Below are 20,263 nucleotides of genomic sequence, written 5' to 3' on the forward strand. Positions count from 1 at the left end.
TATCCCTCCACCAGTGCACATTTTCCACCACCAAATGTTTCCCAGTATCCGCGCCCCTCTCCACACACACACACACACACACACACACACACACACACACACACACATCCTAGTCCTCACCTTGCCTCTATGGCAGACAATTTCCCCAATACTCTTTCTTTAATTTTGAGCAATATGTTTTGCTCGAATTTTCCCACCACCATTCAAGCCTACCTGCCAGGGGCAGAAGCTAGATAATTTATTTTCCATTGCTCATTTTGAATATCATGAGAACTTTCATGGCATGATTGTAAATGTAAATTTCTAGACGTAAATGGTTGGGTTCCAGAGACATCGTTGTATGGCACTAATCCATTTTGGGATTCAACTGGGAGTCTCTGGGCCAGGTATATTGGTGCATTAAGATGGTGCCTGGAGGGGCTGGTGTGATAACACAGCGGGTAGGGCATTTGCCTTGCAAGTGGCCGACCCGGGTTTGAATCCCAGCATCCCATATGGTCCCCTGAGCACCACCAGGGGTAGTTCCTGAGTGCGCAGCCAGGAGTAACCCCTGTGCATTGCCAGGTGTGATCCAAAAAGCAAAATAAAATAAAATAAAGATGGTGCCTGGAGGTGAATTGTGGGCATGACAGCCAGTCTGCTCAGTGGGCGGGGACCCAGGGAGGGACAGCCCTAGTCCCCTGTCACCATGCGGCCTGGAGATTTAGTCCTGGAAGCTGCATACTTGGGCCTTGTTTGTGAAAGCTCTTAGTCACCGGAATTCTATCTGGAGTAGGCAGGGAGACTGCATCTGCTCCATCTGGGGTGCCCGGTGATATTGGCTCCTTATGGGACCCAGAGAGATCTCTGGCGTGGTAGTGTTTTCCAGGACTTGCCTCTGTGTCTCTGAGCCAGGGGTTTTGGTGCACAAAGATACACATTACAAAATTTTCAGCAGATTATACCTTGGTGAGGTCCATCCTACAGACGGTGGAGTCAGGCTAGGGGTATGGCAGCGATTTTGGATTATGAAAGCAAATGGCTGCCAGGGACTCTGCTTGGGTGGAACAGACCAACCCGCCTTCTCCAATTTACTTCGGTCTGTTCAGCAATGCATGGGTCCAAGCTTAACTGCAGCTTTTGATCTCTTTCGAGATTTATTTAGGGGTCTCTGAAGCAAGGTCAGTAGTAGAGCTTATAGGTTGGCACTGGAGTTGGTTCTTGGGAGTGACTGCCAGTACTTCCATGTATATTGGGAAGTGGGGAGGTAGCTGATTCCAACTCTGAGAAAGCCATGAGCTTGTGTAGCTGAGCCGGAGGTGGTTTGTGGGTGTGGCTCCTACGTACCTAATTTTTGGCTGTTTTATTTCTTGGTTAACTTGGTCCCAAGTTGTTGGGGTCTGGCCAAAGGCACAGCGGCAAAAATATAGTGAAAAATCATCAGGCTACTGATGCACTCGCCTCGCAGGTACTGGTTGACCTGTTGGCAGCCTCATACCCGCAAGAGGTAGTATTCTTAAAGGGGAAAAAGGAGACCACCATCAAACGACCCATCTAGAATCTTCCCTTGCCGCGAGAGGGAGTCACTGATAGTGAACTGGAGAGATCCACCTCCATAATACCACAGCAACAGACCCCCACTATGAGGAGTGGATGAAGAAAAGAGCCCTGAGGCCTCAACAAGGAATACCCACAAATACAATCTCTCTGATAAAGAATTCAGAGATGAAATGTTCAGGATGTTCAACAGAGCTCAAAGAAATGGTATAACAAACATCCAGTAAATTAAAAGAGGACATGAAAGAAACAGTGAAACAGACAGCCAACAAAAATACAGGAAGAAATGCGAGCAGAATAAGAAAGCTACTAACAGAAGTATCACTAATAAAGGACTTGTTAGATTAAATTAAAAACTTAGAGGGTGCCCTCAACAATAGAATGACAACTTCTGAAGACAGAATCAGTGAGCTTGAAGATGAGCTGCAGAAAGCATAGAGGCAACAACATATAATGGAAAAAGATCTCAAAATGGCACTGGAATGAATAAGAGACCTAGGGGATAAATTCAAGATGAACAATATAAGAATTATCAGAGTACCAGAAGGATAGGGAGGCAACCCAAATGAAGTAGCAACAGTTAAACATATCATTGGTGAGAAGTTCCCAGAGCTGGAGTATGCAGGCCTCCAGATCAGAGGAGCCTGAAGGGTGCCAGCTAAGAGACCCTAATAAAAAGACTCCAAGACATATCATAATCAGAAACACGAATACCACAGATAGTGACACAATACTGCAAGCAGCAAGGTCAAAGAAGGAAATCATATACAAAGGAACATCCCTTATATTTACAGCAGGCTTATCAGAGGAAACCATCCAAGCTCAAAGCCAATGGTGGGATATAGTGAAAAACTCAATGAAATGAATACCTCACCAAGAATACTTCTATCTGGCTAGACTCTCACACAAACTCAAAGGAATGATACATTATTTTTGGATCTTCATAGACACAAAACCAACCTCAAAAGAAGAACTAAAGGGCCTACTGTAAGACCAGACAAACCCCTACAAGCAAGACAAACTTCTACAGAAAAATGGCAATGACAATAGTCTTATTGCAATTAGACAAAACCCCGTGACAGTAATCTCTCTCAATTTCAATGGTCTAAATGCACCATTAAAGACACAGAGTGGCAAAATAGATTAAAAAACTGAATCCAACATTCTTCTGCCTTCAAGAAACACAACTGAACAGTCAGAGAAAACACAGACTCAAAGTCAAAGGATGGAAAACAATCCTTCAAGCAAACAACTCCCTCAAAAAAGCTGAGGTGGCCAAACTAGTATCCAACAAAATAGATTTCAGGCAGAAAAAGATTAGAAAGGACAGCAAAGACCATTTTTTGATAATCAAGGAATATGTACAGCTGAAAGAAATCACATTCCTAAACATATAGGAACCCAATGAGGGACCAGCAAAATACTCAAAACAACTGTTAATAGACTTCAAGAAAGACATTGGTAGCAATACAATAGTAGTCAGAGACTTCAACACTGCCTTATCACCTCTTGATAAACAAGACTAAAATTCAGCAAGGAAGTCAGGCTTTGAAGGAAGAAATTGAAGAGAGAGAGCTAATGGATTTACACAAGGCTTTTCATCCCCCCAAACCCAAATATATATTATTTTCCAGTGCACATGGAACATTTTCAAAGATAGACCATGTGCTAGGCCACAAAATATACCTCAATAGAATCAGGAAGATAAATTCATATGAAACAACAAGTCCCCATGAATATCTAAAACAATTCTTTGGGGGAAAAAAGATGGGAAGTATCACCTTCCCCAACCTCAAATTGTACTACAAAGTGGTAATAATTAAAATAGCACGGTATTGGAACAAAGACAGATCCACAGACCAATGTAATAGGGTTGAATATCCTTACACACACCCTCATATATATGATCATCTAATCTTTGATAAGGGAGCAAGAAATATAAAGTGGAGCAAGGAAAACCTCTTTAACAAATGATACTGGCAAAACTGTACAGCTACTTGCAAAAATATGGCTCAGACTTCTACCTAACACCATGCACAAAAGACAGATCAAAATGGATTAAAGACCTCAACATAAGACCAGGATCCATAAGGTACACTGAAGTAAAGGTCAGCAAAACCCTTCACAACATCGAAGCTAAAGGAATTTTCAAAGATGATACACCACTAAGGAAGCAAGTGGAAACAGAAATAAACAAATGGGACTATCTTAAACTAAGAAGTTTCTGCACCTCAAGAGAAACAGTAATCAAAACACAAAAATAGTCTACAGAATGAGAAAAGATGTACACCCAATATGATTCTAATAAGGGGTTCATATCAAATATATACAAAGTACTGGTTGAACCCTACAAGAAGAAAACATCCAATCCCATCAGAAAATGTGGCGATGGAATGAACAGAAACTTTCTCAAAGAATAATTCCAAATGGCCAAAAGGCATATGAAAAAATGCTTTTCATCACTAATCATCAGGGAGATGCATATCAAAACAAAAATGAGATATCATCTCACACCACAGAGACTGGCACATATCCAAAAGAACAAAAGCAACCAGTGTTGGCATGGATGTGAGGAGAAAGGGACTCTTCTTCACTGCTGTTGGGAATGCTGACAGGTCCAGCCTTTTGGGAAAATGATATGCACATTTCTCAAAAAACTAGAAATTGAACTCCCATTTGACCCAGCAATACCACTTCTAGGAATATATCCCGAAGACGCAAAAGAAAAATACAGTAGAGATGACATCTGCACTTGTATGTTTATTGCAGCATTATTTACAATAGCCAGAATCTGGAAAAAAAAAGAACAGATGACTGGTTAAAGAAACTTTGGTACATATACACAATGGAATACTATGTAGGTGCTAGAAAAGATAAAATCATGAAAATACATATAAGTGGATCGATATGCTAAGTATCATGCTAAGTGAAATGAGTCAGAAAGAGAGGGACAGACACAGAATGACTGCAATCATTTGTGGAATATAAAGAAACATACTGGGAAACTAACACCTAAGGATAGTAGAGATAAGGGACAGGAGCATCGCTACACAGCTTGGAATCTGGCCTCACATGCTGGGGGAAAAGGTAGCTGGGATAGAGAAGGAACCACTAAATAAATGATGGCTGGAGGGATCCATCAGGATGGGAGATGTATGCAGAAAGTAGACTATGGACCAAACATGATGGCCACTTAGTACCTTTATTGGATGCCATAACACCCAAAAGGAGAGAGAGAGTAAAAGGGAATGTGCTACCACAGAGTTGGAGGAGATGGACTAGGGTGTCTGGAGGGATACTGGGAACATTGGTGGTGGAGAATGGCTACTGGTGGAGGGATGGGCACTAGATGAGTGAAATGTAATCACAAAAGTGTGTAAGTCTGTAACTGTATCTCACGATGGTTCATTAAAATTTTTTTAAAAAAGAAAAAAATAAAAAGAATTTACACCAACGCTAAAAAAAACAAGATTGGTGGCCTTATATGAAGAAAGAGCAAGACTTATCTCTCTCCATCTGCATGCATAGAGGAGAGGCCTTGCGAGTACTTATTGAAAGGACAGCTATCTGTAACCCAAGGAGAGAGTTTGCCCAGACACTTAGCCTGTTTTCACCTTTAACTTGAGTTGCAGTCTCCAGCTCCAGAAATTAATTTTTATTGTTTAAGTCACATAGTGTATGGTAATTCATTATAGCAGCCCAAATGAACTAATAAACCACCTAATTAGATAACCAAGTCATTCATCCTACAGTTTCTTCAAAGTCCATTTTCTGTTCTTGACATAATAAGATGCACTGTTGATTCCATTAAAGAAAATTTTGCAATGTGGAGATATGCATGACATGACACCTTAAGTGAAGTACAGTTAAAATGTCTCATTGAAATTTATTGAGCACTAAGCAAGAATGTGAATCGATGTGAGAACCAATTCAATCCCTATGCATCTATTCAATTCTAATCTTAGAGCTCAAAAGCAACTATATATGGTACAAAAATTAATGAGTACAGCTGTGTTCTAATAAAACTGCAAGCATTGGAATTTGAATTTCATGTCAGAACTTATTTTTATTCTTTTCAATTTTTTAATGTTTCAAAACAATTCAAAACATTAAAACAAGAATAAGGCATTAAGCTTCATGACATCAGAGTTGAAGATGACATTTTCTGGGGGTTTTGTTTGTTTGTTTGTTTGAGGGCCATACCCAGATACTCAGGGCTTACTCCTCACTCTATGTTCAGGTGTCACTGCTATTGGAATTCAAGGGACCATATGGGTGCTGGGGGTTGAACCCAAGTCAGTCACATGTAAGGCAAGCATCTTTTCCCTGCTATACTGTATTCTGAAAATAATATTTTCTGTATCATAATATATATTTTCAAGCAAAACAAAGAGTAGACAAATGTGTTGCTGGCAGATAGATGGAGTGTGGTGCTGGGATATAATAAAACTCAGAAGAAATTGTCCAACTCTTTGAGATACAAATCCTGAGCTATTTGGAGATATTGAAAATGAGCCAGATAGCTAATCACCCATATAGACAAGGGTGAGCCCTCTCATAAAAGGAGAAACTACATGAGAATTTTATGTCATGATAAGAATATGGAAGAGCTATGAAGAATCCAAAACATTTTTCCCTGCTAGAAAACCCAGATTAACTTTTCTGTATGCAGAGAACTCTGAGCAGTTTGGAAGAAGCCCTACAATAAAACTAACTTTGTAAAGGCATGTGGGCTCATTTACCACTCTGGAGATAAGTCTTATCTCCACCTGAAAGTGTACTCTAGGTTTCTCTTCCTGTCTATCTCCCTTTCTTTCTCTCCCCTCATATTTCTCTAAGTACATTTTTTTCTTTTTTTTGCGGGGAGGGCAGTTGGGGCGACATCTGGCAGTTCTCAGGGATTATTCCTGGCTCTGTGCTCAGGAATTAATCCTGGCAGTGCTTGGCAGACCATATGGGAGGCTGAGGATCAAAATTGGGTCGGCTGCATGCAAAGCAAGCATCCCACCCCATGTACTATTTCTCTGGCCTATTACTGTACTATTTCTCGTTTAGAAAAACGAATTTCTTTAAACAAAATTATTTTACTTCATTGTTTTTCTCCTTCTTTAATTCTTTTTTTGTGAGGTAAAGTAATGGAACTGGAAAAGCTTAGATAGAATTTAGGACTGAATGACTTTCCTGCTAAGTGCAATTTCTCTCTTCATCTTGTGTTCCATGGCTCCCCATGAAATTGGGTGCCAGAAATTATTTATCATGCCAAGTAGAACAATTGTGCATTATCACAACTGCCTTGTGAGGCTGGTGACATATAAAGTCCACACTGTGCACTAGGTCATAACAGATTTTCATCAATCCTAAAATTACCTAGGAATTTCCCCAAATGACTGAAGTGGATATGAAGGGAAGTAGTAACAGTTGAGCCAAAGTAATAGACTCAATTTTTATTATTGCATCACTGTGAGATACACAATTACAAAGCTGTTCATGGTTGGGTTTCAGTCATATCATGTCCCAACACCTATGTCTCCACCATTGCACATTTACCACAACCAATGTCTCAAGTTTTCCTACTGCCACCTTCCTCCCCTTACCCCCAGGTTGCCTCTATGGGAGGCACTTTCCTTCTTTTTCTCTCTCCTTTTGGGCATTACGGTTTTCAATACAGGTACTGAGAGATTACATGTTTGTTATTTGTTTTTTAAAAGAATTATTTTATTTTTATAAAGTAGTTCACAGCATTGGATTGCATTTAATATTCAGATACCAATCCCACCACCATTACACATTCTCACCATCATATTTTGGGTGTTTCCATCCTCCCAAACCCTGCCCCAAAGCAGACTCAAAATAATTTATTTTGTACTGTTTATTGTGAATAAACCACTGAAAATGCTCCAAAAAACTTTCCTTAGAGGAGAGTGTGTAAAGATTGTTGTATTTCACCCAGGGGCTATTAAGCCCTTCTATAAGAGATTACTCATATCTTGTTAAGAATTGAGCCTTGTGTACGTATATATATATATATATGTATATATACGTATATACACATACATGTATCTGTAAAAATATATTTCCCCCTAAGATTTGTTACCTTCTATTTCAAACCCCATCAAATGTGGTGCGCTACTCTTGGAGTATAAATGGTGTGACATATGATATGTCGCAGACACGCAGTTCAGGAATAGGTTCACTCATGGGTGAGGCTCGGCCCAAGCTTGTGGAGAACAGCTGTGAGCATGGCAGCAGTTGAGTTCTGGAGGTTTTCAGCTGCCAGGCCTGGGTCCCTTGAGGCAGGGAGTGGCCTCACCCGCCACCCTCCAGGATGCCCTGAATCAAGCAGCCTAAAGTAGAGTCTGGTGGCATAGCTATGGTACGTCGTTTTATGCTCTCTTTAGAGAGAGAAGGACAAAGAGTCTCTGGATCATGATCGCTGATGAGATTATCTGGCACCAGCCAGAGGTGGCTTGTGGGCATGACTGCCAAGATGCCAGAAAAAGGGGGACCTGGGGGGAGGTCATTTATTCCAGGTTCCTTTGTTTTCAGTCACAAGTCCCACATACCTGGGTTTTCTGTGGATTCACTTGTGGGCGAGGCTCAGCCAGAGTGTGTGGAGAGCGGCAGTGAGTATGACAGCCGTTGATTTCTGAAGACTTTTGGCTGCTGGGGCTGGGACCTTGGGGCAGGGAGAGGCCTCACATTCCCCCCTTTCTGGGATGCCCCGAATGAAGCAGCCTGGAGTCCTGTTTGTTCCTTTTTGAGGCTGTCATCCCTTCCCTGCCCACATCCATAAGGCACTTAGGAAACCCTAATTCTGGTGAACATCATCTTTCTACCCACAAAGAATGTAACTACACATTTAAACTAAAAAATTTCCATGCATCAAAACAAACTAATGTGAAAGAGCCTATTGTTATAGGTGACTTGGGTGAAGTGGGAAGTAAGAGAGGTAGCCTCAAGAAAACAGTGCTTCCACCTCATTATCCATCTTGCCACTTAACCATCTGGGGAATGCATCTTGGGTGGGATAAGACTGTAAAGGTCTACTATGAACACCTATATGGCATGAATGCTAGTGTCCCACCAGTTCACCAGTCCCACAAGGTAGCTTCCAAGTTCTCAGGGAGCAATGAACTCAGGCTGAAGTGAGAAATTGTTCTTTGGAGGAAAGTCACTCCTAACCTCTGCCCAGGTTTTCCAGAAATGTTCCCTACCCTTACAATAAAGAATTTCAGGTTACAAGTCAGTGAAGTAATACAGGCTTATCTAAATACATTGACTTAGTGAAATCTGAGGGAGATGGAAAAGCTTGGGGCTCAAGATAGGGTATGGATTTCTCCAGAGTGAAGAGAGTCAAGAACACTTCCCAAATCGATGGACAATGCATGTCATAAAGTAAGTACTTATCTCCCTGAAATGCAGGCCACTTCCCTAGAATGGGGAAATCGGCATCTTTTTATGCTCATTTTAGCCAAACTGCCTCCCAAAGTCTGTTGCTAGGATGGCTTCCAAGAGGTGAGCTTGGAGCTGTTGATCCTTTTTTCATATTCTTAGCATGGTCTTTATTCTTAGCATGGGTGGAACCTCTCATCAAGGGAGTCAGTAATTGGAACTGTTGCGACAGCACAGCGTGTATGGCGTTTTTCTTGCACGCGGCAGACCCAGGTTCAATTCCCAGCATTCCATATGGTCCCCTGAGCACCCCCAGGAGTGATTCCTGAGTGCATGAGCCAGGAGTAGAACCTGTGCATCACCGGGTGTGACCCAAAAGAGCAAATAAAAAGGGGGGAGTCAGTGATGCTGGAGGCTTGGAAATCTGCATCTCAATGGATTTCCCATCTTCCTACCCTCAGATGGGTGCTATGTTTCAAAGTTCATCATGCCTTTGGGCTAGTTTAGATTCCAGGCAGTATTTTACTCCTAATATACATAACCAGGTCCCTATCTATCTCTTTAACTGCAATTTTATAGAATGGGAATGGGAGAAAGTATTTATATGTCAGATACTGAAAAATTAACCTCTTATGCAATAGATTTATTGAATAAATTATGAATATTGACATTCAAATTATGTAAAGAACTCCAAAAACAAAAGTAACTGGGGTGATAGGAAGAAGATAAGAAAATTAAAATTGCATGTGGCAGGAATGAAGTGGGAAGATATTAAGCAGTACTTCTGCCTCTTGGTTGACCCGCCTCAATCACCTTGTGGAAATTCCTGATATGGTTAGGACTGGTAAAGTCTGCAACTAGCACACATGGCACAGAAAGCTCCCATCCCACCAGCACCATGAGGCAACATCAACCTGTGCCTGAATTTCACTTATTCTACATGGCAGTGGAACTGGACCCTGCAATCTGAGTCCTCAGGAAGCTATAGATTCAGCCTGAAGCAAGAAATTGTTCTTTACAGGAAAGTGAAAGTCAATATTAACATTGGCACAAGTGTTCCAGATTGCCTTCCCTCACAAAAATGAATTTCAGCTAAAATAATAAAACAAAAGAGTTTTCTTTTTTTATTGAATCACCTTGAGATACAGTTACAAAGCTTTCATGACTGAGCTTCAGTCATACAATGATTGAATACCCATCCCAACGCCAGCATGTAGTTTCCACCAACAGCGTCCCCAGTATCCCTCCTGCCACCTCCAACCCCTCTCATCCCCTGCCTCTGTGGCAGACACCTTCGTTACTCTCTCTCAACTTTTGGGCATCATGGTTTGCAATACAGATACTGAGAGGCCATCATGTTTGGTCCTTTGTCTACTTACAGCACAAATATCCCATCCTGAGTGATCCTTCCAACCATCATTGATTTAGTGGTCCCTTCTCCATCCCAATTGCCTTCTCCCCTAGCACAAGAGGCAGGCTTTCAAACCATGAAGGGATCCTTCTGACCCTTGTCTCTATTGTTGTTGGGTGTTAGTCTCATATTATTTCATTATACGTTCCACAAATGAGTGCAGTAATTCTATGTATGTCCCTCTCTTTCGGACTCATTTCACTTATGTCCATCCACTTTTAAGCAAATTTCATGACCATCTTTTCTAACAGCTGCATAGTATTCCATTGTGTAGATGTACCATAGCTTCTTTAACCAGTCATATGTTCTCAGGTACTCAGGTTTTTTCCAGATTCTGGCTATTGTGAACAGTGCTGCAATAAACAGACAAATGCAGATGTCATTTCTACTGTGCTTTTTTGCATCCCTGGGATATATTTCCATAAATCATATTGATGGGTCATATTTCTAATTTTTTGAGGAATGTCCATATTGTCAAAATAGTTTTATTGAAAGATAGTTAGAGAGATATGAGAGGAGAGAGAGACTTGTGGTCAAGAGAGAACATGGGCTTCTCCCAAGGTAACAGGCAGAGAATGGCTTCTGGGATTTACATTCAATTTCTCCAAAATGTCTTGGGCTGGATTTTTCTCCATGCATAAAAATTAGTCTGGGAGTAACCACAGGGAAAGCTTTAGAATCTTGTTAGTACTTTCACGTTATTAACAGGACCTTTAGATTCTTCTGTAAGCTTCTCCTTTTCTGAATCTTCCCTTCTCTGATGGTGCCTCCATTTGTCTATTTAGTTAGTGACTCATTTTCTCCAATAAGCTCAGGATTTGCATCTCAAATTAAAGTGCTCCTGATGCCTTTGGGAACTGAGGATAAAGGCAATTTCTTCTTAAGTTTTGTATTTTTCAAAAGATCATTACTCAGGCTTCGCATCTCTCTGCCTGGAACATAAGAAAAATTTGTTCAGAATTCTCCATAATCAAAGCAAAGTCTAGATGGAAATTGGATTCAATAAATAATCCTGTCTGAGTCTCCATTTAAAAAGATCACAGGAGCTTTCCGCTGCTGCACAAGCATGATCCCAGAGGCCAACTAAACTACTTTGGACACCAGCAGCTTGCAGAAATGCCTCTAGACTGCGAACTGAGCCACTGCCCCATGCGGAGCCAGGGGGGAAGGGTTTCTCTCTCTCTCGGCTTTTCCATTTTATGAGCTCCACAAAAGGGAAGTAAAAGCTTGCAGTGATGAATTTCAGGCAGAATTTTCCCTGGACTTTATACAGAAATCCAAAACCGCGCAGCCGCAACAGCTGCCGTGCGACCTCATATCTCTTAATTGTCAGCAATGTGAAATGGTTCCTTTTAGCAGGTCTGACTTTGGGGGGAAACTCCAAACAATAATAGTGAGTTTTTTGTGAAATATTGAAGGTAATCAAAGTAAAGTGAAAACTATCAGCTACACAGGCAGGGGGTGGGGGTGGGGTGGAAGGAGGTATACGGGAGCTCCTGTTGGTGGAAAATGTCCACTGGGGATGGGATGGGTGTTGAGCATTGTATAATGGAGACTTAGACTGAAAACTTTGTAATTGTGATTCAATAAAAAAAAATCACAGGATTGCCAAACAGCAGCCTAGAAGAGAAGTCTGCAATATTCAATCTTTCCCTTGTAAGTCTGGACAGTTTGGAGATATAGCCTGTCAGATATCTACAACATAATAAGGTGCATGGAATTTGTCCCAGGGAAAGAGGGGGTGTTAGGTTGAAATCCAGCACCAATCTTAAAATTCTAGTCCTAGGGCTGGAGCGATAGCACAGCGGGTAGGGCGTTTGCCTTGCACGTGGCCGACTCGGGTTCAACTCCCAGCATCCCATATGGTCCTCTGAGCACCGCCAGGAGTAATTCCTGAGTGCAGAGCCAGGAGTAACCCCTGCGCATTGCTGGGTGTGACCCAAAAAGCAAAACAAAACAAAACAAAACAAAACAAAAACCCAACAATTCTACTCCTAAAATGGAATAGAAAGAAAGAGAACTAGAAAATATATGCACATCTGAATCTGATACAGGTAGCCCCTTGAAAGTTTCCTGGGAGATGCCATATTTGATTTCTTCTAATTTTTTGTTTCTGGGTCACACTTAGCATTGCTCAGCGCTTCTCAGAGATCACTCTGACAGGACTCAAGGTATAATATTGAGTGCAGGCATCAAACCTAGGTGGGCCACGTGAAAGGCAGATCCCTCACCTGCTATACAATCTCTCCAAACAATATATGTGAGGCCACTATTACCATGATAACAAAAATAGTGACATCATACACAAAAGTAAACTACAGAGTAATACCGCTGATAAATATCAAAATACCCAACAAAACTGAACTGAAATAAATCAACAGTACACTAAAACGGCATATCATGACCAAATGGGATTTATTCCAGGGATTACAGATTGGTTGAGCATGCACAAATCAATTAATTTGACATGCCACATAAACAAAAATGAAAAGCTAAACATATATGATCATTTCAGTAGTTGCAAAGAAAGCTTAACAAGATTCAATATCTGCTTATTATTTTATAATAAATGTTCAACACAATAGAAATAGGAGCTTAATATAGTAAAGGCCATACACACAACCCATAAACACATAGTAAAATCCATATACACAAAACTAATGCAGTCAACAGGAAAAGCTTAAAGCTTTTGTTTAAGATCAGGAACAAGAAAAGTGATCAGGGATCACTCCTGGTTATTTTTAGGAAAATATAAGTAGTGCCAGAGATTGAACTTCGGTTAACTGTATGGAAGGCTTTAAGCATTGTGATATTTCTATAGAGTTCTTTCATTATTTTAGGTCATTTTTACCTGTGTTACCTGAAATTTCATTGTGGTTTTGATTTTCACTTCCCAAATGGAATTTGAGCAGTTTTGTAAAGCTACCCACGGCAAAGGTAATTGGGAACCATTGTTAACTCCACCCTCAGTCCCATTTCTTCTATGTCCTCCTGTTGAAAACCTCTAAAATCTCTCAAATCTCTTTCAGTTCTTCGGCAAGAATGTCTGGTGAATGGGCTCACTTAGGAAAAGAAAGCAAATCTCTGTGTTAATTTAGGGAGCTCACCATTATACGTAATAGTTTTTTCAAAAATATCATTCTTTTTCATTGAAGATAAACTGTGTGTACACAGAAAGCTATTCATGATTGCCTTTCAGTCATACAATGTTCCAATACCCATCCCTTCACCAGTGTACATTTCCCATCACACCAATGTCTCCAGTTTCCCTCCCATCCCTATCCCCAAACCTGCATCTATAGCAGGTAATTTTCTTCTCTCTCTCTCTCCTCTATCTCTCTCTCTCTCGCCCCCCCTCCTTCTCTCTCTCTTTCCTTTTTGGCATTATGGTTTGCAACAATACAGGTACTAAAAGATATCATTTTTGTTCCTTTACCTACTTTCAACACAGAGTTCTTCTCCAGAGTTATCACTGTATCACTGTATCACTGTCATCCAATTGTTCAACGATTCACTCGAGCGGAGGCCAGTAACATACATATCAGCCCTGAGATTTTAGCAGCCTCTCCTTACTTGTCTTTGACAACGATTGGAGGCTCTTTCAGGGTCAGGAGAATGAGGCCTGTTATTGTTACTGTTTTTGGCATATCGAATATGCCCCAGGGAGCTTGCTAGGCTCTGCTGTGTGGGGTCAATAATCTTGATAGCTTGCCGACTCTCCGAGAGGCATATAGATATCGATATTGATATTGATATCAATATATTTCCCTCTATGATTTTATGGAAAATGGGTAGAGAGTGTCTTATGACGCAGCTGCCCCGTCCAGGAATATGTTCACTCATGTGTGAGGCTCGGTCGAGCATGTGGAAAGCGGTCTGTAGCGTGGCAGAGGTTGGATAGTGGAGGTCGGCTGCCAGGGTTGGGTCCCTTGGGGTGGGGAGGGTTCTCACCCGCCCCACTCTGGGGCGCCCAGAGTGATCATTTCCAAGTATCATTGTCAAAGTGGTCCCTTCTCTATCCTAACTGCCCTCTCCCCTAATCATTTGAGACAAGTTGGAACTATGGGCCTGTCATCCTGGATCTTGTTTCTACTGTCTTTGGGGTAAAATAGCATTCTTTTGACTTTGAAAAACTTGCTCCTCGACTCAGTGCCTACCCAGGAAAAATCAGTTCAAAGGAAGTCATAAACAGAGCTTACTCCTTCCAGTTGTTCTCCAGGCTCTGCTTTCCAAAAAGGAAGAGACTTTCTAGCTCTTTGGCCTCTGGGGTGTTGCTGCGAGAGAAGCCTTTATTAGTTGGATTACTCCAGTAGCTGTCTCATTTGCTTTCCAGTTTGCAGCTGTCCTGTGATTTGTTTATTTGAATCTCAGCCTCAGAACTGACTTGCCTTTGTTTCCAGGCCAAGCCTGCACTAGTCAGAGTGAGAAAGTTCAGTCACATTGTTCAACTTAAACACAATGTGGTAGAAAAACATGAACTTCAAGATTCAAGAACCAAGTTTAGATTTTCCAAAGTAAATACCTTTCTCTGCTTCTATCTTTATTTCTTTCTGGGTCTGGTTGTTTCCTTAGCCTCATCTTTGCTCAGAAATTTTCCTGAGGTGATTTAATAACTGTGATGTATTTTTTCTATGAGGAAATGTAAATTAAAAACTCATTGGCTCCCTTTATACATTTACTGTCATGCTGAGGTCAGGGCTTTAATAATAGCAATATAATTGCTATTATACTAATCCATTCATAATGCTTTATAGGTCTCAAGTATGCTTTGGTCATGTATACTAGTGCATAGATTTGTTTATACATTCTGTTTTATGTACTTGTACATTATTTACTTGTAAATAACAAATCATATGACATCGAATGAGTAATATTTATCCCCATTTAACCATTGATAAATCTGATGTCCAAGAAGTTAAATGATTTGCCTAGCTTGATGGTAAAGCTAAAACCCAACAGGTTTTGGGGAGGTTTTTTTGTCTGTTTCTGAGGGGGGTTTTGTTGTTGTTGTTGTTGTTGCAGAGAGTCATACTGCCATCACCTCCTCATGTTTTTAGAAATGCAGAGATGTTGCTTATGACAAAATAGATTCAGCCTGTAAGCAAGAGTGGTTGTGTGAAGTATGAAATACACATACATTGGAGAGTAAAGAACCTCTTTCTGTGGTTTCCTGGGTAACCTCTTCCAATGGTTGCCCAGGTTGCACAGAGGAGTCCCTTGGGGATAAGCTGCTTTGGGGCCTTCCAGCTCCCTTGTGTCAGCTCCTGTTTTTACACAGTCAGATGACTAGACCTGAGATAGCACCATTTAAAGGAGAAACATCACCCCTAGCATCAGCTCTGGCACCTGGAGTGCAGATGTGGAGTCTTAATCTGAGCCCTTCTTACCAGCTGTTTTTCGTTACTGTTAGTCTACATGCTCCTTGAGTGTTTTCCTTCAGTCACTGATGAGAAAGTCAGCCTCAGCAACATATTCTGGTTCATAAATATTTTTAAAGCATCCAGGCTTACCTTAAACAAGTCAACAGCAAAATTGTGAAGTAAGTCCCTATGACATGCCTTTTTTCCCCAGTAGGTGGTCCACGACAGCGTCTGCTTCCTCGGATTTCTCTCTGCTCCCTGAGTCTGCTTTACTTCTGTTCAGGCTGATATGTGAGCTAGATCTTCTTGGGCTCTTCTGCTTGTCCTGGCACTTATCTACACATCTAAGTTGTCTGAATGTGACTTTATAAAGTGTTGGTGATTGGCAAGGGTTACTTATGATGTTTAAAGATACCAGGTCTTAAAAGACTTCTCTACTGATTAGAACTCTAGACATTGATGGTAAGGAGATTGTTTTTGAAAGCTGACTTCTGCAGTATTATTATTTAATAAATACAAGCTAATCAAAATGGTTTATTGTTCAGTGTTTTCAAAGAATAGCAAAACATTTGTAAGACCGTTCTTAATGTTTGATTGCCTTTTATGCTACAGAAAAACAGGGAGTTATATCTAAAGACAAATATATTTGAGACAGTGCATTCCCTCCAAAAACATAGCTTTTAGGATGTACTTAACATGGCATATCTATGAGCTTAAGAGTATTGTTTTTAAATTTCTTTCTATAAGTGAAATGAAAAAAGATAAAATAAACAGATTATAAGAAATTCCAATGATATTACAGTGCTATCATATAATATTGACATTGTTTGGATTATGGTTCAAGTAATCTAGGAAAAAATTATGAGCTAATGGGGGATATAAACATGGATCAAACATTGATGATGATAAAAGTAGTGGTTAGAGGTATTATAGTTATACATGTTTTCTTAATTGCATATGTTTTAAAGATATATATTGTAATCTTTACAAATGAAAATGAAAGTTTGGAAGAAATACAAAGATTTCTTTTGAATGTGGGATGTCACTGGAAATTTGGTGGTGTGTGTAGTAAGCCTGATACACAGAAGGAAGGGTAAAGTTATATCTTTAAAATTCTAAAATATTATAAACCGGTGATAAATTACAAATGTATTTTTAAAATAAAATTGAGTATATGTGTACGGTATATTGATGTTATATGCCATCTGGTTCGAGTCTAGATAAAACAATATTGACCATGAATTGATAATTGATAAGATTGGAAAATGGCTACATGGGGATTCATTATATTGTCTTGTATTTGTCTGAACACTTTGTGGATTTCTTTGCAACACAGGAACTTTGTTAAAATTTAATTTCAATAGAATCACTGTCACTGTCATCCCATTGCTCATCGATTTGTTCGAGCGGGCACCAGTAACATCTCTCATTGAGAAACTTATTGTTACTGTTTTTGACATATCCAATATGCCAGGCTTTGCCGTGCAGGCTCCATACTCTCAGTAGCTTGCTGGGCTCTCCGACAGGGCGGAGGAATCGAACACGGGTCGGTCTTGTGAAAGGCAAAAACCCAACCACTGTGCTATAGCTCCAACCCATAATTCCGAGTATCTGTGTATTTTTGCATTATGTCTTTACCAATGTTATCTATTTAATATTCCCCCAACAAGGACATTTTTATTGAATCACAATGAGATAAAGTTAAAATATAGAATATGAGGTCAACAAGAAACCTGATTTCACTTGCTACCCAAGTGATGACTTTAAAAATGTTATATGTCTAAGCCAAAAGTGCTGATAGCTTATTAAATAATATATGTAAATAACTTGTATGGAGTATATACATTGAAAGCAGTCACTGTATCACTGTCATCACTGTCATCCCATTGTTCATTGATTTACTTGAGCGGGCACCAGTAATGTCTCCATTCGTCCCAGCCCTAGATTTTAGCAGCCTCTCCTTACTCATTTTCCCCAAGGATTGGAGGCTCTTTTCAGGGTCAGGGGAATGAGGCTTGTTATTATTATTGTATTTGGCATATCGAATACACCATGGGGAGCTTCCCAGACTCTTCCATCTCTCCAGTAATAAAAAATAAAAATAACAATTCTATCTTTTTCATAGGATCAGTTAAGCATTACTGATTTTTGCACATCATAATTACTTGATAACGATTAGCAGTTACCTTCATACTTAGTCAACAAATATTAATTAATAATAAATTTATTTGTTATAATAAATTAATTTTACTAAACAATTAAACAAATTAATTAAATAATAAATCAATTTAAAATAAGTCAACAAATATTAATAAATAGTAAATCTTATCTGAGTCCATTTCTGTTCACTTCTCTAAACCTATAATTTTTCACCTACTGAGATCATTTATACCCTAAAAAGTTCTGCTAAAGTAGAATAGTTTTGTAAAACACAAGTTGCTGACTACTCTTTTCTAGCGAGAGAATGCATTTAGGGAAGAGAGGCTCTAGAGCACAAAAAATAAATAATAATAAATACTCAGTCATTCCTGAGAAATAGAAAAGTCTTGCTTTCCAGTTTTGCATCCTTGAGGACTGTAGAGATAGTTTAACCAGTTGAGAGTATGCTTCACGTGCAGGAGACCCAAGTGTGATTTGCCACACTACCCGGTCCCCTGAACCACCACCAGAGCAAACCTCTAGCACAGAGCTGGAAGAAGCCCCTGAACACTGCCACGTGTGGCTTAAAAACCAAAAACAAATCTATCAGCATGTCATTCTCTCTACTTGTGTTGGGATGTGATTCAAGTGGTATTACAAATGACTTGTTCAAGGTTTTGGGCTCAATCCCTCGAAACAAAATAAATCCTGGAGTGGCCCTAGGGATCCTAGAACATTGCTGGGTCTTCCCTCCTACAAAAAAATAATAATGAAGAAATAATATTTCCCTAAAACTGCAATAAAATATAATTTGCTACTTTTATCATAATGAGGAGTGGGAATGAGACAGTTCAAGATAATATTTTGTCTCTCCATGAGCCTCATTAATATTTCAAAGGTTTCGGGGAGGCTGTGGTAGAGAGGGAGGAGGTGGCAGCGACTAGCGGACTGGAGTCACCACCGGGCCCAGGCAGGATCTCTGTGGAGCGAGATCTACCTCCGACCCTTAAGCCAGAGACTCAGCCACCAGAGAAACATAGGAGAGCAATTAAGGATTTCAACAAATTCTGCAGTTTTGTCCTGGCGTATGCTGGTCATATCTCCCTTAGCAAAGAGGAAAGTGACTGGCCAGCCTCTGGCCTCAGCTCTCCATTGCGCGGTGAGAGTGCTGCAGTGATGGCTGGGATTCAGCCCCTTCAGATCTCCCAACCATCCAGACCTTTGTTAAGAAAGCAAAGTCATCTAAGAGAAGGGCAGCTCAGACTGGTCCCACCCAGCCAGGACCCCCAAGGTCCACTTTCTCACACCTGCAGACACCTGACAGTGCTACCCTACTTGAGAACATGAAGCTCAAAGACTCTCTCTTTGATCTAGATGGACCTAAAATGACATCTCCACTATCCCCCTCATCTCTGACACATGCGTCCCGTCCCCCTGCTTCTCTTACCCCAGTGCCCCTTTCCCAGGGGGACCTCTCCCAGCCTCCTCGAAAGAAGGACCAAAAGAACCGAAAGTTGGGGCCAGGAGGGGGAGCTGGCTTTGGGGTTCTTCGGAGGCCTTGACCAGCCCCTGGGGATGGGGAAAAGAGGTCTCGAATCAAGAAGAGCAAGAAGCGGAAGTTGAAAAAGGCAGATCGGAGAGATAGACTGCCACCTCCTGGGCCTCCATGGGCACCTTCCAGTGATACAGACTCTGAAGAGGAGGAGGAGGAAGAGGAGGAGGAGGAGGACGAGGAGGAAGAAATGGCAGCAGTCGTAGGCAGTGAAGCCCCAGTCCCTGTGCTGCCTTTACCACCTGAGGCTCCTAGAATCGCTGCCACCGTCCACCCTGAAGGAGTCCCTCCCACTAACGGTGAAAACAAGGAGGTAGGCAGCACTGAAACAAGCCAAGATGGAGATGCCAGCTCCAGTGAAGGAGAGATGCGGGTAATGGATGAGGACATCATGGTAGAATCAGGTGATGACTCATGGGATCTCATCACGTGTTACTGCCGAAAGCCCTTTACAGGGAGGCCAATGATTGAGTGCAGCCTTTGTGGAACGTGGATCCACCTCTCCGGTGCTAAGATTAAGAAGACCAATGTCCCTGATTTCTTTTACTGCCAAGAGATGCAAGGAACTACGGCCAGAGGTCCGGCGGTTAGGAGGGCTTCCCAAATCAGGAGAACCCTGGCCTTGCCATCTCTAGACCACAACGTCCAGATGACAACGTAACTTGGGAAATGTTCCTCGGGGTCCTCAGGCTTATCCCCTAGAGTTTGGATCTTGTTCCATTTCAAGGCAAGAATTCCCAAGGAAGACTCGTTTGGAAATGAGTATTTCATGTTCCTTTTCTACCCTCCCTTCCCACCTTGTGGACTCACTACTTGAACTCGGATCCATTCCAGTTGGAGGTGGAAGGCTATTTGGGTCCCTACACACTTAAT

The 20,263-nt window shown here is 41.0% G+C and overlaps 1 pseudogene; it reads left to right on the top strand.

Moving 5' to 3' along the window:
- The first annotated feature begins 8,011 nt into the window (after positions 1–8,011).
- Positions 8,012–20,025, top strand: LOC101545778 (PHD finger protein 23-like; annotated as a pseudogene).
- Positions 20,026–20,263: the final 238 nt, after the last annotated feature.

The sequence above is a fragment of the Sorex araneus genome, chromosome X (assembly GCF_027595985.1).
Source record: "Sorex araneus isolate mSorAra2 chromosome X, mSorAra2.pri, whole genome shotgun sequence".
NCBI lineage: Eukaryota > Metazoa > Chordata > Mammalia > Eulipotyphla > Soricidae > Sorex > Sorex araneus.